The following is a 23086-nucleotide window of genomic DNA, read 5'->3' as shown; positions in this document are numbered from 1 at the left end:
GATCTCCACTGCAGTGTGCAGTGGGAGCTTCACTTTCACATTTATGTTCTCAAATATCAGAAACTATCAAACAACGCCAGAAAAGGTAGCTAGATTTGTTGCTAGTCGCTTTTGAGAAAATATGTCGCCAAGAGGGTTTGGGATGTCACCAGATCTAGCACGGAGCATGGAGGGGGGCAGGGCAGCAGCCTCGCTAAGGAGCGCTGACACACACCGCAGTGATGAGTGAAACAGACCTCCATGTCAAGATACAAGAGAACAGCGCAAATGCTGTCTATATCGACATGAACGATGTTTGTTTTTGATATCGTGCTTTAAAGAAATATCGATATTTGAAAAATATGGATATATCGCCCAGCCCGAGTTATTAGTATCAACATTTTAGCTTTTTTCCCCCCCACCACTTTCGCTCGCTTTTCTCGAAATGAGAAATCTCATCACATTTTAATCTGACAAGATTACACCCCAATGTATACGTATAGTCTATCATATCATTTATATCATGTATTCCTAATATGTACCAGGGTGTAACTGTCACCATCCAAAATCCTTTGCAAGTATATAGACTAGCCTATAAAGTAGGCTAGTTTGAAAACTGTTAAACAAGAGTAAAACAATAAATAAGTCTCTTAAGAATCTGTTAAAACTTAAGGTGATTCTGAGGTACTCTGCGGTCGCAAAAATGCTGCAAACAGCACAAAAAACTGTAAAACGCATGCACAGAAATAATCTTCAGATGCTCACTGAGCAGACATCATGTATGACGGTGAGTTCGATCTGCAAAGTTTTGTGCAATATTATTCGACAGAATCTGGGCAAATTAGTATATGTACAACTTTAGGGGCACTTGACTTTATGTAAAAATTGACAGATGTTGGTAAAGGAACATTCTGTGATATTCTATTTGGATATATAATAGCCTTTGACTAAACAGCACACAACCTATTTGTAACTAACAGAATGAAAAACTCTAAGCTGTTAGCTTGGTTGCCAGAGTGTAGGAACATGCATGGAAACATTACACTTTCAACAAGGGTTTTTTTTAAATAACAATCAGCAAATGAATAATATGGTGAATCAACTTAAATTCCCACCATATTCAAGTCACTAGCCTGCAAACATGAAACAGCTGTGCATTTGAAATTCACTGTATCAGCGTGTAGGCCACACAGATGATACATTTAAGTACAAGCACAGTGCTTCATACTGTACACGACTGTTCTTTGCTTCAACACATCTCCACAACAGAAACAAACCACATTTTTATGTGCAGAACCCAAATTGTACTCAACTGCGCCTTCTTGGTGCACACACAACAGGGATCAACTCTGCAAAACAGCTGCTCAGCTTTTAGTTGCCTGTTACAGTGCACGTGTGGAAATGTGTGTGTGTCTACAATCTCATGTATAGTAGAAGTTGTGTGTGTGCGTGTGTGTGTGTGTGTGTGTGTGTGTGTGTGTGTGTGTGTGTGTGCAGGAAATCAAAAATTCTTCAGGACCGCAGCCTGCAGCTGGCGGTGGATGGGAAGCAGGCAAGGGCACAAATTTCCCAGGTTGGCCCATCCCACTCAAGGAAACCGGGGCATACCGGCCAGTCAGAGAAATGGGTAAGACACCTCTGTGTGTAGGTAGGGCTCAGCAATATGACCCAAAAGTCATATCCTGGTATTTTTTCTTTGAAGGGGCCCTATCCTGCCCATATCAGGAGTTTTAAAAAGGCTATTGCATTCCCGTGAGACACTAGCAATAGTAGTAGTACAGTATAGTATAGTAGTAGTATGTTCCATGCCTACCAGCAAATGGTGAAAATCCGTGAGTAACTGATACTACCATGAAAATGTCTATTTTTAAACACATAGCTAGCTCCTCCCCCTCCAAACTCTCCTGCTAGCTTGATATTGACGTTCTCTTCAGATTTCAAAAAGTGACTGTTAGAATTACTAGATTAGATTCAGCTGCAGAACTTCCCCCTCTCATAATTGACATTGTTCACGACAGAAGCTAACAAGCTAAACGCTACATGCGCAATCCAGGTTTAAGTCCTAAATATGCCTCAAAACACTAACTGAATCCGCAAATTTGCTGGGCTGTGAACTCTGAATCGTAAATATGCGCGGATCCACTTTACTCCACAAATATCAAGTTTGTATATGGGGTAAATCTGACTTCTCCTATTGGCCGAAACCCTCTGTTTCGGCAGCCTCCTCCCCCAATCTCGCCTACTTTGTTGCAATTGGCCTGGGTTTGAGGGTCAGCTCCAGCCTACCACCCCCACCCCCATCCAACTGTGACAATGAGATAGGTCTTTAGCTCCCCAGAAAATAAAAAAAACTATCTTTCCTATGCTGCCTTATCAGGGTTCAGATGCATTTGGAAAAACACTTTCTGGCTGCTATTTTCTAGAAAAAGCCACCAACGGTACTGTGTGAAGCTGCTTTGCTTAATAAGTACAAGAGCGTTCTAAAGTTACATTCTCACACTGTGACATTATATGTAAAATATGGGTCTTGGCACAATAAAGTTTGGGAAACACTGATTTAAGGACACCTTCCATATACAGCTGGTCTATCCCTTGTCCTTTTTAATCAGGGTCTCTGCAAGTTTCAACAAACCAAATTTAAGACTCTTAAAACCATAATGAACACAATTCACGTCCATACTGGCAAAAAAGACATACAAGAAAAACTGAAGGCCGTGGCATACGCGCACAGCACACGAGCTGGTTGTGCTCGACAAATTCTGACCGGGTTGAACGGGTACTTTTTGTTCCGTTTTTGAAAGCCACTCGGCACGGCAATGAGATACTCAAATGATAATCGAGCGATGCCTTTTCATTTCAAGACAAAGTCTGCCTCCTCTGCATGGATAGAAAATGTTATATAACAAAATACTATCTAAAACCAAAGACACAAATTCCAAAGGAAGAACATTCAAAAACCAGCACAAAATGATTCCAAAAACAGAACGACACAGGAACCTGAAGTCAAATGTTTTGAAATATAACCAATATTTTCAGGAAAAATGTGCCCTGTAAAGTCACAAGAACTTGGGAATTGCCCGCAATTTTACGAGACTTTAACTGAGCATGTGTCCAGACCATTAACTCCATGCCCACGTTGTACTTTTTCTTTGGCTTCTTAGCAACACTAAATCAAAGAGCCACCTACATAGTGTGTGGAGTGCTCTAATGCCAGTCAATCTAATGGTTCAACAGGGTTGGGCGATATGGACCAAAAATCATATCCCAATATATTTAGGTTGAATATCGATATACGATATACTGTAAAACACGATATTTTTAAGCAAAGTAAGTTTAGACAAAATCAAAGCCAAATATTCGTGTCAAGTTGTTATTAAAATAAATACTTTAACACAGGGGTGAGCAAACTGCGGCCCGGGGGCCACATCTGGCCCTACAAGCGTTTGAGTCCGGCCCTCCAGTTGCTTCCAAAGTATTTAATTTAAACTTTTAACATACAAGCTGGCAACATGACATGCAAGTAGTCAGAATAAGTCAACCTGAGACAACCTTTTGATGGTTTAAGTTGCTTTTCACATGCAGCGATCGACATGTAGCGATCGACTACACAAGTAAACAAATATGTGTAACTTAACCTACCCACTACACTGTCTGAGAAGTAAAAAAAGGAGGGACGTTCACATACTCTGTAATAGCCATTGTTTTATCGTTCATAGTCCATATTGTATATCACACACTTTATTCATGTACATTCCGGGTGTCTTATACAGTAAAAAAAAACAAAAAAAACGGTAAAATTCAATTTTGTTTTTTGATCTGGTGTGATGTTTAAAATGCTCCTGAAAAAAGGGACACAAGCACATACAGTATAGCACATATAGTATGACACTTTTACAGATAAAATAAGACCAATAATTCCAGGTGGACTGTTAGAATCTAAACTAGTGTGCGTGTATCAAATATATAGTCTGGCCGCCTGGCCAATTTGTTAACTCAATGCGGCTCCCAAGTCAAAAAGTTTGCCCACCCCTGCTTTAACATGAGGATGGTTTTTGACATTTTAAAGCTTCATGAAGAGGCACATAAAAAATCTTACCTAAAAATAGCCTCTAAAATAAAGTAGGCCATTTTCTTTTTGAAATAATGTAGAAAAAGTAAAAAAAAAAAAAAAAAAAAAAAATGTTTATAACAAACCTTTAGCTTTGCTCGAATCCTCAGCTAATACCGAAAGAACATATGAAGGAGTGTCTGGTTTAAGAGGACATTTTAAAATGTCAGCAACTCCAAAATACTTTAAATTGAACAGTAGTGTTTTTTAGGTAAACATTTTTAGAAGACACAAGCATGTCCTTATTTTGTGCCAGGAACACCAACCTGTCAACCTCATGTAACTTCCTTGTACATTTGTGGTAGAGCTTGTCGTGCTAAATAATTGTGACTGCAAAGCTCGCTGAACATCATTTTCAGCCTATTTTTTAAAGCCGTTTTTTTCCACTGTTGTAACGGAGACCATATCTTAGCAATGTGATAGGACACCTTTGTATAATAGCACACCACTTTGCTTTCTCTTTCATGAGGAAAACAACAGGAGCACGCAGCTTCACACATTCCTCGTATTGGAGTTTGTGCCAAGTTTAAAGGTGGTGAATAGGGATGTCCCGAACCGATCTTCAGGATTGGGATCGGCTGTCGGGCCGCTGTATTTGCGAAGATCGGATAATATCAACTTCCGTCACAAGATCGGTCCGGTCGCTGTATCACTTTTGTAACTCTGAGCCACACTCCAACATGAGAGGTACAGTAATGCGCCTCAAAGTTAAATTCCACAAATTCATGTTTGTAACCAAAACTTATTATTATTATTATTATTATTATTATTATTATTATTATTAAAACAAACAAAAACAATCTTTACTGCAAGACTATAAAAAAAAATCTGATTGGATCAGAAGCCAAAAAATGTGGTTCAGGACATCCCCAGTGGTGAAAAAGATTTATTTATGCTCTGAATTCCACATTACTGAGCTACCACTTATTCCTTGGTGCAGATGCTGTCGCTTTGACTGGAGCCGCCTGGCTTCTGCTCCGCCCTTCCTACAGCGCAAATACAAATACAGTCTATATGTTTTACTGTGCATATGACAATAAAACTCTTGCATCTTGAATCTTGAATATATTGACAGCAACAATATGGTTGGTTTTGATATTGTGCTTAAAATAAAAATCTATATTTTAAAAATATCGGTATGTCGTCCAGCTCTATGGTCCAATGAAAACCATTTTCATCACTTTCTTAAAAAAAAAAAAAATTCTAAAAAACAGGATGGCCAGGACAGGACATCAAAACAAGGACATGTCTTGTGAAAAAAGGACATCTGGTCACCCTACGTTATAGCATCCTCAAAAATGTAAACATGTAAAAGGGAGACTGAAATTTATGCATTTGTTTTATATTAAAGTAATGTTATCTATCTTAATACATTTTTAAGACTTTTCAAAGTCATATTTAAGACATTTTATGAGATTTTAAGAGAATTTTAGACATCTTAAGGCCTTACATTGAAATGAGTGGATTTTAGACTTTAAGATCTGGGTACCCTGTTTATTAAACAGAATAAATAACCTTATCTTATTTATAGGAATGTCCCATAATATAGGTCTGCTGACAATGATATCGGTGTGCTCCACACAGCAACAAGCTTGCTAGCTCAGTATGTCCGCGGAGTGGAATGCCTTCGGATTGTAACTATTCAATTTTCAATGACTGTACAGTAAAGCACTTCGAGGGGAGTAAGGCGTCTTTTTTGAATAATCTAATATCACACAACAGGAAGAATCACTCTGAGTCACACGCAGATGGCGTACATGCAGCAAAATGATAAGCAACCAGAACCGTGCAGATTGAGATGAGTTTCTAATTGTATTAGTCCAGAGATTCATACTTTGCACTTTACTTTGTTCTTGTATGGATGTTTGTGTCACATGTGCAGCTTTACAAAATGTATTGTCACCGGCCTCGTTTAATTGGATTCTTATTTGTGAATTTCCTAAGACTAACCTGTCTTACTTGTTGATAGTAGTGGAACATGTTGTTTTAGTTGACTATTGATCATGATTTTTTAATTACTTTTGTTGACACAAAATGTTTCAAATAAATATCGTACTTTTTCTAAGCTGTAAACACAGGGGAAACACTGCCATCCATTCCAGCCCCATAGTGAATTTCCCCGCTGTGGGATAAATAAAGTACAAATAGAAGTACAAATACAATAGCATGCTGCCACCACCACCACGTACATTGTCTAACCATTCTACCCTGGGGGGAAAAAAATGAATCACTCAAAGACCAACATTAACACAACATTCCTGCCCATGATGAGTGTAGGTAAACTTCTGACCACAATTGTACTTTCCTGCCATGTTTTCTTTGCTTAGGCATTGTGCGTCAGGACCAAAGTCAGACTTTCAAAGACAAACTTCTCAGCAATATGATATTTCTTTGCTTTACTCTCTAGAAAATGTCAGTTAAAAAGACAGAAAACCAGTTATCAAATGTGAAAAACAAACAAGTGTAGCAATTCCAGGGCAGGAGGGCACTCTGCAGTGTTTTTCATTGCATAGTGGAAAGAATAATTGGCAGCTGACAAGCCCCAACAGCATGTTTGGAAGCAGGCTAAACGGCACACTGCTGCCCTCTTCTAAACACCACCGCAAACCATAAGGAGTGTTGAGAATTTATTTCCAATCAACACAATTATCGGAAAACATTGCCGAAATGGTAGACTTTACACAATGGAGATTTTGGAGGCCCATCATGGATTATTGAGTTTCGGATATCCAGCCATCCGTTTTCTCTGTCGCTTATCCTCATTAGGGTCGCAGGGGTATGCTGGTGCCTATCCCAGATGACTTCGGGCGAAAGGCGGGGTACATCCTGGACTGGTCGCCAGTCAATCGCAGGTCACATATAGACAAACAACCATTCGCACTCACATTCATACCTATGGACAATTTAGAGTCTCCAATTAACCTAACATACATGTTTTTGGAATGTGGGAGGAAACCGGAGTACCTGGAGAAAACACACGCACGCATGCACGCACGCACGCACGGGGGAGAACATGCAAACTCCACACTGTGATGCCCAAGTGGAGATTCAAACCCAGAACTGCGAGTTCTGGCAAGTTGTTGTTTTTCCAAGCCATGTTGCTCCTATTCTATGTGCACTATTCTGATGTGAGCCGACAGCAACTGTGTTTCGGTTTTGTTCGTCTTGTTTTCTGTGTCACTTAATACATGAAGGTACTGTTATTGCATACCTACCATGTTTATTTGTTCGAGTGTTTTAGCCTGTTTCTTTGAGGTGGAGTAAGTTGCAAATGATATCTGTTTATTTGTGTGGATGGCCATTAGCTCTACTCTTAAAACTAATAAAAAAAAAAAAAAAACAGTCAACAATTTGTCGACTATGGACAAAATCTAACAAATCAGATTTGACTATGAAAAGCCTTAGTTGAAGACAGCCCTACGTGACACTAATGTATCTAACCGAACCATACCATGAACTTTGTGTATCGTTGAAGACCTAGAAGAAACCACTGCCATACTTGGGGCATGCCACAAGCACAGCTGGAAGACTTGGGCTTGAACACAGTACACATGCTCATAAGCACTGAACTGGACGTGTTGCAAGATCGATGTGATTGTTCCACCAGCCAGTTGTTTAGATCATTTTACATAAAAGAACAATGAAACATTTCCCAAAAGTCAGGAAAGTTGAGGTAATTTAGCATTGCTTTTTGACACGCAAGTACATAAATGTGCTGAAGTACAAATGAGCACAGTGCAGTGGATGTGAAATGGAGGGATGTGTGTATAAATACACTGGTGTATAAAAGTGGATGAATGTGTGGTAGTGGTCGTCTAGGCCGTCGTATGAATTGGCAGCCTCGTTATTGTCAGTCTACCCAAGGCTAGCTGGGGCTACAGATGTACAGGTGTACCACCAGTGTGTGATTAATAGGCTCAATGTAAAATACTGTAGAAAAGTGTTATAAATTAAATCAATTACTATCATTGATTATTAAAAAAAACAACAAATAACACTAGTGATTAATTTCCTTTCTTTGTGGGAGACTCGCTTCAACACTGGCTGACTGACAGACTATCCTGCCATGCAGGAACTTCCAGCATGCATACATCGATCAAACACGAACACACAGCTGGTGTTTGAGTCTCTCCAGGCATCCCTCGACTGTGCCGGAGCTTGTAAATGACAGGCGGGATTCAACATTGATTGTGCCCAGACTGGCACTAACAGGTGTGCACTGGAAGATGCTAGCTCTTCAGAGCTTAGCCTGACCCATAACACATATGCACGTGCAAAGCAGCACAAAAGGGAGACGCACTACGATGATATCCCAATTACACCAAGCGGGACTAAACACCCTTATTTTATGTATGTTATTGACACGACAGCATCTTATTTCAGTCTCTCCATGGCCACACGCTCTGTGTCTCGCGCATGGCCTGGAGGAGCGATCATTAATCATATGCCATTTCTTGGTCTTGATATCTTTGGTAAACGGTGACAGTTATGTACAACCGCAGAGCAGCAATTGCATTACAGTCATTCTATGTCTCGGCTATGCTGCACGCGTGGCCATTACCCTCCTCCCAAAACCTATAAACCTAGGGAGCTTGATTCTGAAAGGAAAATGGTTTATCCACAAAGTCTTTACGAACTAGCTTTACTTGTGTGTTAAAACGCTCTTACATAATCTGCAGTAGTTGCTGTGCTTACATATCTGGAATTCAAAATGCTGCAAAACACTGGCCCGTGTCAGATTCAGTTTAATAGACCACAGCAGTACCCACACAGCGTAGTTGCCCTTGGCAAAGCTGAACCACAACAAAACAAAGGGTTTCTCAGTTGGGTGGACTTTGCTGTCCACCACACCCGGACAATATGTTTCCAGAGTGAGGCGGCGGGGGAGTACAAGAGGCCGAGGCCCCAACTCTTACTGATAGAAAGCGAGATCAAAGCCGTTTCCCATGGTTAGCAAGCACAACGACCTGTGAGATGAAAGACGATGAGCAGATTGTGGGAGAAATGAAGAAGGACAGAGCAGCCGTCGATGACATTTACAAACAGCTCGGAATAAGACAAGCATGGAGGAGAAGTTTGTGAGGGAGAGGACGTGGTGCCAGAATTCACCAACAGGATGAGCTGGGAAGTGATAAGTTGGCGTTTGCATCCTACTGAAAAAAAAGTCAGTGAATTTCCAGCATACTTGTAATTCAGCATTCACAATCAGCAAATTTTTGGTCCCATATTTTTTTTCTCCAAAAAACAAAAAACACTGATCCATCGATTTCCTTAATTTAAATGTATTTGCATAGCGTTATGTGTTTACACATTAGTTACCGTAAATTCTGGACTATAAGCCGCTACTTTTTTCACTTACTTTGAATCCTGCGGCTAATTCATATATTAGCATATATATACACATATCACTTTTCAAAGTCTTATGCAGCGATTTTGTTTTGATCTGACAAATCTTAAGTATGTTTGATCAGGTGTACAGTTACTACAGCTTCTGTTTGGGCTGCTTGGACCGTGGTAGCTGTTAAACTCCGATGAAAAAAAGTGTCTCATGTCTCATCACCAGAGCTAACGAGTGAAACTGGGAACACTGAGTGTAGGTAGGATTTCAAGGTTTAAGGTGTGTCTGTGTAAATATCAAATGTTACCACGTGGATACCTGCTGCTTATAAGACACGTGCTACCTGTATATGTGAAAAAAATCTCTCTTTAAATTTGGTGGCTACGGCTTGTATTATTATTATTATAATTATTACCATTGTTATATTATATTATAGTCCAGATTTTATGGTAGATAAGTGCAAAGTCAGGTGAAATCCAAGCTATTGAGCTAGGGGATGTAGAACTCTATAAAGGTCAAACGTCTCATCATTACAAGTGGCGCCGCTCGATGCTAACGAGGCAGCCAACGGCAATGCTATATCTATGCCAGGGCCAGGGTCGGCAACCCACGGCTCCAGAGCCACATGCGGCTCTTTAGCCTCCTTGTTACGGCTCCCTTCGCCAAGCGCTGTGATTTTTTTCATTATTATTTTTTTTATTTTAAACACTGAAGTAGGGGACATACATTTTAGAAAGAATGTGAAATATCCAACAAATCGCAAGTCAGTGAATGCATCTAGACTGCGTTCCGACTGCTGATTGGCTGAGCAAGGGAGGGGGACGTAAGCTAGTGTTTGCAGTGAGTGCAAGGGAGAGAAAAAAAAAAAGTGAAGAAGTTTTGAGTTGAGCCTGCAGCAAGTTACTGTGAAGTATAATAAAACTATGTACGTAGTTAACAAGAGCATAACAACATGTTTTATAAAGAGAAGCTCACAGTAGCTTTGTGCTCGGTACCCGTGGCACGCTAATTGCCGAGGTGGTGACTCCAGGAGAGGCAGATAATGTGCCGTGAGGGAGCTGACGGTGCACTCACCGCTGTGAGGTGGGGCAGACATTTCATCAGCAACCGCAGAACAATATGTGCTTTCACTTTTACGTCTACCAGAAAAATCTCAGATGTCAGTAAAAGTCCTTACATTTGTCGCTAGTCACCTTTGAGAAAATAAGTCACCAAGAGGGTTTGGAAAGTCAACAGATGTAGCGAGAAAATGGCCAAATTGGCAACACTGGGCTGCACATGAGATGGGAAGGATGGGCAAGGCATTCACAGATGGAGAATGCATGAAAGAATCCTTCATAAAATATCAGAGCATCTAGTCTCCAAATAAAAAAAAAAAATAAACAGGAAATTATTCAGAAAATGAAAGAATGCGGGCCGCACGGTGGTCTAGTGGTTAGCACACAGTAACAGCCTGGAGATCGGGAAGACCTGGGTTTGATTCTCCCTTGGGCATTTCTGTGTGGAGTTTGCATGTTCTCCCCGTGTGCGCGTGGGTTTTCTCGGGGTACTCCGGCTTCCTCCCACCTTCCAAAAACATGCAGGTGAGGTTAATTGGTGAGTCTAAATTGTCCATAGGTATGAATGTGAGTGTGAATGATTGTTTGTCTGTATGTGCCCTGCGATTGGCTGACGACCAGTCCAGTGTACCCCGCCTGTCGCCCAAAGTCAGCTGGGATAGGCTCCAGCATGCCCCCGTGACCCTAACAAGGAGAAGCGGTCTAGAAAACGGATGGATGGATGAAAGAATGCCTCTCTAAGCAACGACCAATAGAATGGTTATTGATGACAATTCAGCACAGGCGTAAACGCTATTGAGCAAACAACACTCATGCCGATATGTGAACTCTGATGAGATTTATGTTAAAGTTGGCTACATTTTGTTTTAATTTTACACAAATACAGTATGTGAACCACTCAAAAAAACCACTCAAAAAATGATTTCAGAGTAGGCCTACACACGCACGACTCACCTCTGTTGAATTTTGTTGGAAGAGGTAGCATTTTAAAAAGACTACAATTTTTACAAGTTTACAAGCAGTGTAATGTTTGTGGCTCCAGACTACTTTTTTTTTTTACTGGCAAAATGGCTCTTTTCTTGCTAAAGGTTGCCGATCTATGCCATGACGGTTAAGTTGTCCGACTTTTGGCAACACAACCCACACCCGTGGTTTCAACACATCAAAGCTTGGTTCAGATTGCGAGGAACAACACAGGATGTGAGTACTTCCACGTAGTAGCCACGCCAGACCTCCACTTTCTCTCATACCGCAGGAATGGTATGACGGAAAATTGTAGTGGTTTTAAACCAACATTTTAACTTTGGTATTCCTTTAAACCGGTAACCGGCTCATGTGTAGTGACATGCGACCTGACCGTGTTATGTGGCTGCACGCGGAGAGGACAGTTGAGTTTGCTGATGTTGTTTGCGCATGGTTCGGCGACAGCAGTCTATTTTATTTTTGCAAGAAAAAGATTTTGGATGGGCCACCTCTTCGTCATCATTATAATGTTCAGGTAGAAATTACAATACCATCTTTCTCCTTTATGGTGGTCGTGACAGTCAAGCGATTGAAACAAGTGCGGCCAATATCGAGTACATGGTGTATTCTTCTTACTTTCTAACTAGTTCTCAAGAGAGTCTCGTGTGGTATTATAAGAAATGGTGAATTATAAGAAAATTCACAAATAGATTCACTTGTCAATGGATTCACAACAACGCAGAGGAAAATGCAAACTCTGATGTTTTCTTAGGAAGTCCTTATCAGAGGAAATGTTTGTATGTCTCTCTCGAACACACAGGCACGCACACAAAAACAAACTGCTGTAGAGTTTACAGCTTGCACCTTCAAGGGACATAAAGGCCAAAAGATAAGGAGAAGCTATCTTCTTGTTGTCTGTCACTCAAGTTGTACCAGTGCTGCTCATGTGGAAATGAAAGGACGCAACATCAGAAACTGTATTGCAATCCCTCCTCCACAGTTACATTTCACAAACCTTCGTAACGGAAAGCAATAGAAAGACACCAAAGTAATCCACATTTCATGAATGCGATTGATCCTCCACACGTGATAGAAAGCAGATGAGAAACTGTAAACATGACCATGTAGAGACAGAAATGGCATGCTGTGATGTAAATAAGATACACAAGAAAAGGCTATTTAGTTAGATTCATAAATGAACAAAGTATAGAAATGTTCTATATGAAAAGGTATCCTTAAATTACTTGTAATCTGACACAACAGCAATCCCACGTTAAGTGCTTCCAGACGCCCGATCGTGATAAGTGAATTCCTTATTTATAAAAGGAATATTTTTGTAATTAGAGCATTTAAAACTTGTTTACGACCTTCTACATACACTATTAGAGCCCTATAGATAGATAGATAGATAGATAGATAGATAGATAGATAGATAGATAGATAGTCAAAGTCAGCTGGGATAGGCTCCAGCATACCCGCAACCGTAGTGAGGATAAGCGGCATAGAAGATGGATGGATGGATGGGTTCGTTTAGCCATTTTTATGCTTGAAAATGTTAAATTTTGGTTAAAAAAAATAAAAACTACAATGATTAAACATGCATATTTAAATCAATAATAGGCCGTATTCAACAACAAAACAGCATGATTCATTCATAAATATATTTTGTAAAAACAGTAATAGAGTGAAGCCACAAAATTTGAGCAAAAGCATTAAGTGGCAAAAATATACCTTCAAATAAAACAGATTTAACTTGACCTTATTGGTCTTCTAATAGTAGAGGAAACACTGCTTTGTAGAATTTTTATCTTTAATGTTTGATCACTGTTCCATGCTTCCAAGTAAAGTTACACTCAGATGTTTATGAATGAAATTCCAAACATCCTTCACCTGTAGGCCATTTGACATGAATCTTAAATTGTCATCTGAAATGTGGCAATATGAATTGGATAAGATTCTAGAATGACTATATAAAAACAGTGAAAACATTTGAGTGACTAGGGTAAACATGTACCTGGTATGAAGAGAATGAAAGGTGGACTATAAGTAACATAACAATCAGAATCAGTTGATATTACAAAGTTTCTATCATAAGAAGTAAAAAAAAAAACAAGCGTGAGAAACAATGCTCCAATCACAACACTGCCATGAACAAAATCAACATTTCTTAAGCACTGCTTTCCTTTTTAAAACACACCATCCGCCCTGGTTCTAATTAGCAAAAGTGCTACATGCAAGCAGAGCCGCTATATTCCTTAATTGATGGTTGTGCTACTATCCTATTTCATAGCAGAGTTTCTAAAAGAAAAACACTTCATTAACCAGGAAAAGCAGAGTCTTTAATTATTCCATCAAACCTACAGGAAGTGTAATTTACAGAGGATGCTATTTTTATTGATTTAGCCAGAAAAATTATTCCAATCTTTGGTAATTTTGAGGTTAATGGAACCTTGTCTTCAAGCTTTAAGTAAGGAAATATTATAGAAGTAATAACATCTAAAATTGTTGCTGTCTCAATGATACCTACACAAATGTAACTGTAGAGCAGCAATTGCAAAACAGTTGGCTAGGCTGCACACGTGCATGTGTGCACGTGTTTGTGTCAGTGATTGTCCGTCCAATCCCCCTCAACCCGGACACACACACGTGCATTCTGCTAAATGTCAAATGTAATTTCAAAAGAGACTATCAGAACATTTACTGTCATAAATGTTTAAGAATATATAAAATATTCTTTTTTTTTTTTTACACAATACAAATATGTAATATTGCAATATTGAGAATTTGTCACGTATGCGCACAACAAACACTCATACCACAACATGTCAGAGCAGCAGCATATCAGCCCAAGGTGATGATTCCATGCCAAAAGGGGGAGAGACTTCTATGACATGCAAAACAAGACACAATTTCAGTATACAATGCAAGTAAATGGTGATCGCTAAAATAGTGCAAATTGGGTATTTTCGTTCGGTCTGCCCCTGCATGGGACAATGCACCTTATGGACCGGCATTTTTTCTATACATTACATATACATTACTAGTGATGTCAATTATTGTTTGGTTTTTTTGCCGATAACAGACATGCCGATATTGTCCAACTCTCAATTTCTGATTCCGATATCAACCGATACCGATATGTGAAACATCACATATCATTTTCTTGAGTAAAATCATTCTAAACGTAACTATACCCTTAAATGAGTACATAGGTTCATACCCATCTCTGAGTAGACAATTCATGTATTACACATTTTATATAAGAATGCATTTGTGTATCTTGTGCCTTGATTTATGTTATTTTTAGTACTTTTATATACTTATTTTATTGCACTAAAACTACTCATTAAAACTTCTACACACAGTCATGGAAAAATGATTAGGCCATCCTTGTTTCTTCAGTTTATTGATCCATTTTAATGCCTGGTAGAACTAAAGGTACATTTGTTTGGACAAATATAATGATGACAACAAATATAGTGCATAAGAGTTTAATTTAAGAGCTGATATCTAGCAACTTCTACGGTTTTCTTGATCACATAGCATTGTACTGCCAAAAAATGTAACTCTTATGAGCTATTTTTGTTGTCATTGTTATATTTGTCCGAACAAAAAGGTACCTTTAGTTGTATCAAGCTTTAAAATGAACAAGAAACTGAAGAAAAAAGGGTGGTCTATAAACACAAACACACACACACACAAACACACACACACACACACACACTGGACATGGAACAGTGATGAACCTTCCCAGGAGTGGCCGGCCAAACAAAATTACCCCAAGAACACAGCGAGGACTCATCCAAGAGGTCACAAAAGACCCCACAACAACATCCAAAGACCTGCAGGCCTCACTTGCCTCAGTTAAGATCAGTGTTCATGATTCCACCATAAGAAAGACACTGGACAAAAACAGCCTACGTGGCAGAGTTCCAAGACAAAAACCACTGCTGAACAAAAACAACATTAAGGCTCATCTCAATTTTGCCAGAAAACAAATTGATGATCCCCAAGACTTTTGGGAAAATACTCTGTGGTCTGACGGGACAAAAGTTGAACTTTTTGGAAGTTGTGTGCCCCGTTACATCTGGCATAAAAGTAATATCGCATTTCAGAAAAAGAACATCATAACAACCAATATGGTGGCTGTAGTGTGATGGTCTGGGGCTGTTTTGCTGCTGAAGTTGTATGACATCCCCATCAGCATTGTAGTTCAATAACTTAGCGACTTACCCCCCACTTGATCTCCTAAGTCTAGTTCTGGGCAGATTTCTGTGATGAAGAACGTAGTTCCGCTTAGTTGCTAGGGACAATTAAGTAAAGAGTTTGGCTTCTAAAAACAATATGCGTTTAAAAGATTAAAACTTAAAAAATTTGCATCAAAAATGCCTTCTCAAAAACTCAAATCTCGCAAAACGCTCGGCGTTATAGCTGTCTCCCGTCGTACCCCTGCGCACTGTCACCTGTGCGTTCATGTGAATGTGACGAAGACACTCGCATCTTCTTCTGCTGTGGAACACATACGTAAACAAGATGGCCACGGCGCTCCGTCGTGGAAGTAGATGCAAGCATCTTTGTTACATACACATGAACGCACAGGCGACACAGGAATACGGCGGGAGACAGATATACTGTATAATGCCAAGCGTTTTGTGAGGTCAGATTTTTTTAGAAGCCATTTTTGTGATGCAAATCTGTCTTTACTTTAACTAAGTGGAATTACATTCTTCATCATGGAAATCTGACCAGAACTGGACTTAGGAGACCAAGTGGGGGTAAGTCGCTGTTATTGGACTACAACAATGTTGATGGGGATGTCATACATCATGTCAAAAAATCCGAACTATCCCTTGGGTTCTGCAGCAGGACAATGATCCAAAACACACCAGCAAGTCCACCTCTGAATGGCTGAAGAAAAACTAAAAGAAGACTTTGGAGTGGCCTAGTCAAAGTCCTGACCTGAATCCTATTGAGATGCTGTGGCATGACCTTAAAAAGGCACTTCATGCTGGAAAACCCTCCAATGTGGCCGAATTACAACAATTCTGCAAAGATGAGTGGGCCAAAATTCCTCCACAGCGCTGTAAGAGACTCATTGCAAGTTATCACAAACGCTTGATTGCAGTTGTTGCTACTAAGGGTGGCCCAACCACTTATTAGGTTTAGGGGGCAATCACGTTTCCACACAGGGCCATCATTCAGCTTGTTTGTTTAAACCAAACACAACAAGATCCTCTTTCCTCAACAAGCATCCTTGCATCTTCACTACAAGTGATCAGTAGAACTGATTGCATTGATACATATACTGTACTATAATTAGAAGCATTGTCGTTCCATTTAACTGCTTAATCCCCACTAAAAACCTGATTTAGCGCTTATTTAAAAGGCATTGAGCAATTGTTGCTGAGTCGCTAAAGAATGACAGATCCGCAAGTCCTCCTAGCAAACATATTTGCCCAGCTACAGGCACACATGGTTTCAGTTAAAACTCTGCACCTATAAACAGTTGGCCATGGAAGCTTATTGGTCAGGAAGTGCAATGTTAACTGCAAGTCACTGCAGGCGCAAGCTGCTAATGAATGATTACAGTTTAACTGTGACAACAGAGCGGAGGTTGGAGGTGTTTGAAGGGTGACAAAGTAGCAGTCCTGAGCACTTTGGAGTTTGGCATTAAAACTCAACAGGCCCAAAGCATCGTAGCAGGGAAGCCAATCGATGCCTGAAGAAGCTCAAGAGCCCAACAAGAAGTGCAGGCTGTAAAACACACACAATCAAGATAGTGCTGTATTGACTACTGCAATTACACCAAATCATGCATAAAAACTACAAAGTGCACTCACGGTATTAGAAAAGAAAGTAATTGTATACAAACTACCTGTAGCTACAACACACAATTTACAACGGAACCTCTAAATGTAAATGACTAAGGCTTACAATTCATAATTTCACCACCATTCTGGGAAAGCATCAATAACCTAATTGTGATTCTTCTCCAGTATTCTAGTTTGAATATTTGTGAGCTAATTCTGTGATTTTTCAAGAACACGTAACAAATGATTTTAATATGACCTATGACGTTAGATACATTTAGCATAGCAAAATGTCCTTAATAATTTTTATGTATTTAACTGGTCATTAGAAAATCTGAATAACAGCAACTCTTAAACAAAGCTATTGTAAGTAAAAGCTGAACTTCAATGGAAAAAACAACCAGACAGACCTGATCAAAATCTTAAGACCAGTTGAAAAATTGCTAGAATTTGCATTTTGCACATTTGAATGCCAGTAACGTTGGAAGCCATCTGGACCGTCAAGGTTACATTTTTTCTCATCAGAGAGTAAAACTTTTTTCCACCTTTCTATGTCCCATGTTTGATGCTCCCTGGCAAAGTCTAAACGGGCAGTTTTGTGGTGTTGAAGGAGACGAGGTCTTTGAATTCGTTTTTTGTTTTTTAAACCCTTTTCCCGCAGATGTCGTTTGATGGTTATTGCGCTGCAGTCGGCGCCAGTAAGGGCCTTAATTTGGGTCAAAGACCGCCCTGTGTGGACAGCCAATCGGATCCTCTGGCTCGGCGCAGGTGTGATTTTTTTTGGGGGGGGTCTACCACTTGACTTTTTTGTTCCATAATGCTCAGGATCTTTAAAAAAAATGTAGAATGATTGTCTTACTGCTCCCAACCTCAGCAGCAATGGCACGCTGCAAGGGGCCTTGCTTATGCAGCTCAACAATCCGACCACGTTCAAAAAGAGAAAGCTTCTTAGCTTTAGCCATCAGGAGGGCATGACAGTGTGAATGCCTGACAGAACGTTGTCGCGCCTCAACGTGAGATCGGAGAGTGCTGTATGCCCACCTTCGCGGAGGCCTGGCTGGATGGAGGATATACTGGACTCGGCGGTCCGGTTGGGGACATTTGCTGCTTGCCAGGGAGATCGGACTTCAGCGTCTTGTGGACACAGAGCCTCTGGACTGTTCTCCCCGAATGTTACCAGCATGTAGGCTTTCCCACGAGGGCAAATAGCATCCTGTGAGTCTACAGCAACATGAAAGGTGCTTTGAAGGCTGTTCGAAGTCCCCATTTTGGAAAAGCAAATGTCTCTTCTGTTGTTGTTGCTTAATTTATAGTTATTAATGTTTCTTCTGTTCTTATTCATTTTCTTGTGTTTTTATTTCTTTCTTTTTTTTGGGAGAATGAACAGAACAAGAATTTCATTGCATAGCAGAACTACCTGTTTTACTGTGCATATGACAATAAAACTCTGGAATCTTGAAAATGACAATTTTGAGCAGATTTTGGTTTTTATAGCCTGTGGTCTTAAACTTTGGGGGGGGGTTGTTAAATTACAAGTTCCAAATGTTTTTTTCTCTCACTCCCCCTTCTTTCTTTTGCATATTGTAGCTCTCTTTAAGACCTCATTAAGATGCAAATGTGCATTTTTCAACTGGTCTTAAGATTTTGTTCAGGTCTGTATGTCGTGAGCGAGTGACACTGGGAACACGGAGGTGGGTTGGATTGCAAGGTTTATGTGCGTACAGCACTTAATGTGCGCTTCCAGTCCTGGCCTGCGCATTGCCACTTCTATATTTATTACGTGTATTATCATTAACAGTACCAATACCAAATCTCAAATCTCTCCGAAATCTAAGAGGAACGTCAACGTCAAGCCACCAGGAGGGTATGGATGGGAAGGAGCAAGCCGTGTGTCAAAAACAGACATTTTTACGAGGATATTAGTTACTCATCATTTTTCGCCATTTGCTGGTAGTCCCAGAATGTAATCCACACGAAGAGCATTCTTACTTCACTAAATACAAGTTTGATAAAAACAGATGATTGTCCGTCTGGTGGATGTTATTCTCTCACACTGAAATATTTTAATCTATTAAATATTTCTATTAAGTTTATTTAGGGCAAGTAAAAGGGGTGAAAGTAAAAGTCAAAAACATGTGTTGCAAAAAAAATAAATAAAAATAAAAAATAATACACATACACCCTCTGTCACGTGTATTTTAGCAATTTATTTAGCCATGTGTTTTATCAGAAGCCTGAAAAAGCAAGTCAGGGTTTCCCATGCAATCATTTATTTGTGGCGGTCCGCCGCAATTATATTTGTAGGGCCCTATGAAATCAATTTTACTTTTCCCCCAAATCGGTTTTAATTTTATAGAATTCCGATTTTCACCTTTTACACTTCAGCATAAAGTGTGTGCTATTTGGGTTAGTGAATAAAATGACACCCTTATTTTGTTTACATAATTAGACAAATGTGGCAAACAGCCGGAAGTGTATTGTGTGTGTTGAGAACGTCAATTGACGGTTAATACGAGCTGGGTGCAAGAATTGACATGCCGTTCGTCTTTTTTCCCCACTCAGAACCTGCACGTCGTCAGCGGGCATTGTAAAATGGTCCTTATATTAAAGCGGTAAAAACACAACACGGTGAAAATATACTCATCCAACCTGAATCACACACACACACACACACACACACACACACACGCACACACACCCTGCTAGCTGCACTAGCACGCTCTGCTAAACTAAGCTAAACCCGGTAGCTTCCATTCGCACTCAGTACGAGAGGAGTTTCCAAGGTTTTTGGCCGCCGTTTTGACATATTTAATAGTGTTTGTGATGACGTTCCGCCACAATTGAGCAGCCTGCCGGGGAAATACTTCCCCACACAAACTTTCCCTCTCCTTACGATGACATCATTTCATTCACATGTCACTTTCCGCAAGATTCCGCGATTATCAGTAGATTCCGTTTTTATTGGCCAATTCCGGGATTCCCTCTGCGATTCCATTAACGCGGACATCACAGGGCCCTACATTTGGAATGCCACAGAAGGATGTGGCACTACATTTTTTTATTTGGCACCATCTGCTCGCCTTCATGTTCACATTGAGGACTGTCTGCATCATGGCCAATTATGCAAATTAGACCGTGACATCATCTAGCACACCATTCCGCCACAGACAAATTTCAGACCTGTGGGAAACACTGGAACACACACAACTAGTCCTGTCGCAATAACAAATTTTGCTAGTCGATAACTGTGCTACAAATTATCGTTGATAATCGATTTTATCGACAATTTTTTTTTTTAGATCATTTTTCCATTATTTGTCATGAGAGGTGTACATTGAACCACTAGATGGTACTGAAGTATAGTCTATGGTGTACCTTGTGATACATTAGCTTGACACAGAAGTTGCCTGTATGTATGTTTTTGCAATGTAGCCAGCGACACTGTTTGTGAGCACGCACCATTTTGCACTGTTTTGTTTATATTTGCAGCCCAAAAGCCTCAGTTAGCGTTGACTGTCGGGACAAACACTCCGCTGCCCAAAGCACCTACATCGGTATTTTTGTTTTTCCCCAGTTGAGAAAACTGTCCGTGTCAGTCGTCGGTATTCACGCGCTCACCGTATTCATTCTGTTTAAAACCGAAATGTTCCCACAGTGGCTGTCGGCTGTGGCATTCTCCTCAGAATTCTCCGCCTTCTTCATGTTAACGTATGCTGTCTCATGAAGCTAACTGCTAAACCCTCTGTATGCACTCACAAGTAGCCTCGCCTCCACAAAGAGGCTGAATGACATGAGGACCCGTTCATTCCACTATAGAACCAATGAGCACATACAGATGCAGAGTGAACCCTCTTGTCATCCAGCCCGTGTAGGCACAGAGCGACGAGCAGATGGTCAAGAAGATCCAGGTATGTTTACGCTCCTGGGCTTACATTTAACTCTTATTGTTTGCAGCCTTTTAGTTGGCTTCTTGTTGGGTTTTGCTAGCCATCGCATCGGCGGAAGAATATGTAGTCGCGCACAGCTCCAACGTCGCTTTTGTCCTTTTTCATTACTTTTTTGCCAGGGTATAAAGCTGTTTCTTCTGACAGCAGTGCGTCAAAGAACAGGAACGCCATCAGTATGGAAGTGACATCAGACAGCGTAGAATGCTCAGAATGGGGAGAAACAATGACCAACATTGGCTGTGTATGACTCAAGCCTGCATTTTGCTCCTGCATCAAGGCTCGCTCCTCCCCCGCCAAACCCTCCTTCGTTGTGAGACGTACACCTCCCAAAAAAATATAACTTAAGTAATCGTAAAGGCTGTGATTGACCGGCTGGCGCTACATTATTCCCGGTGTGTGTACAACTCGTTCAGAAAATGCTCCGACGCCGTCTTCTCAATGGACGGGATGCACGGTGACCAAGTGGTTAGCATGTTGGCCTCACAGTCAGGAGATGAGGGTTCAAATCTCCGTTTGGGGATCACTGTCTGGAATTTGCATGTACTTTTTGCGCAGGTTTCGGTACGGACGGTCGACCACTGTCAGCATTTCTCACGGAGTTGACCCGCTGGAAAACACCACCCCTGGTGTTCCGGCAAGGAATTGCGCATCACGCACTCAACCCCGACCAAGGAGCATAATCCAGGCTTTACACAAAAAAACGACTTACAACGTGAAATAGAAACGTAAATCGTTCGTAAACCGAGGACCTCCTGTATAGTAGCGTATAAATGACTAATGAACTATTACATCTTGATTTCAAGGCATGTTAAACTGTAACTATTCTGTTAGATGTGCTATTATTTAACCTTTCCATCCATTCAGACTGTTAGACTGAGCTTCATGGAAAAAGTAGTCCCCTCAGACATGTCATATACATGTATTGATATTTCAACTGTGTAAGACAGTGCGGAAAGTGAAGTTAATTGAAGTTTTGAGATAGTTCTCTTGGCTGAGAACGGGAGAGCCTCCCACTTTAAAAGTTTGTTAGCTAACTGAGCTAGCCGATTGTTGTAAAGTTATTAACTTTGCTTTTTCTTCAACTTGAAAAAGTAAACAGCGTTGAAGAAGATAAAGTGCTAAAAGTGATTGTATACTCCACGCAAGTTATTACATTACTGTTGTTGATAAAACCGTGTTGGTGCTAGCAGTTATAAGCTTATATACTTACTTTCCCCGACTCCGCTGCCGCTCCCCGGGCCGACTTCGACACCCCAGAACGCCGCCGGACCTCCGGAGGGCCGCGGCGCTGGCACACAGGAGACGCCGAGAAGAGTCCAGCGAGTATCAGGCAGGCGAAGAGCTAACTTGCGCCGAGGCCCCGGGTATTAATGTGTCCTCGGAGGAGAGATAGCGAGCCCCAGCCCTCCGCTTTTGGACGGACTTGGGAAGACGTTTTTGACAGCTCCCTTCTTCGGCACCCCCTCCCCTCGACAGCCTTCACTTTTCTCTTTTTGCTCACTTCCAGTAGATACGAATCAAAATACTGGCACACAATATGGCGGCCACACAAGCAACGAACTCTCGCGAGAGTACAACTTGTAGTTTTTTTCTTTCTTCACTTTGTGCTGATGGTGAAGTTGTGCTGATGGTGGGAGGAGACTTTACACAAAGTCAGTGATCAAAGCCACATGATTTTAATGAAGAAATTCATTTATTAAATTCAACATTTATTGTATGTATCTATTAGGGCATACCTGTCAACATCTGTAACATAAAATAACAATCATTTTCCAGAAAAATAAGGGCAATTCTTATCTTCCACAACAATTTCCACCTAGTCTCACCCAATTTTCCTGGCATGCTATTTTATTTTGAAGGCCTGATTTTACCAGCATACAGGA

General features: G+C 40.6%; 1 protein-coding gene across 3 annotated transcripts in view; it reads right to left on the bottom strand.

Moving 5' to 3' along the window:
* Positions 1 to 22741, bottom strand: part of tab2 (TGF-beta activated kinase 1 (MAP3K7) binding protein 2) — a 47833-nt gene extending 25092 nt beyond the window's left edge. For all 3 annotated transcript variants that reach the window (XR_008566928.1, XM_054761622.1, XM_054761621.1), the window contains exon 1: positions 22414 to 22741. The gene's annotated coding sequence lies outside the window, so the exon portion shown is untranslated. The remainder of the gene's footprint in view (positions 1 to 22413) is intronic.
* Between the last annotated feature and the right edge of the window lie 345 nt (positions 22742 to 23086).

The sequence above is a fragment of the Dunckerocampus dactyliophorus genome, chromosome 19 (assembly GCF_027744805.1).
Source record: "Dunckerocampus dactyliophorus isolate RoL2022-P2 chromosome 19, RoL_Ddac_1.1, whole genome shotgun sequence".
Classification (NCBI taxonomy): domain Eukaryota; kingdom Metazoa; phylum Chordata; class Actinopteri; order Syngnathiformes; family Syngnathidae; genus Dunckerocampus; species Dunckerocampus dactyliophorus.
This window is presented reverse-complemented; position numbering and strand designations above follow the sequence as displayed.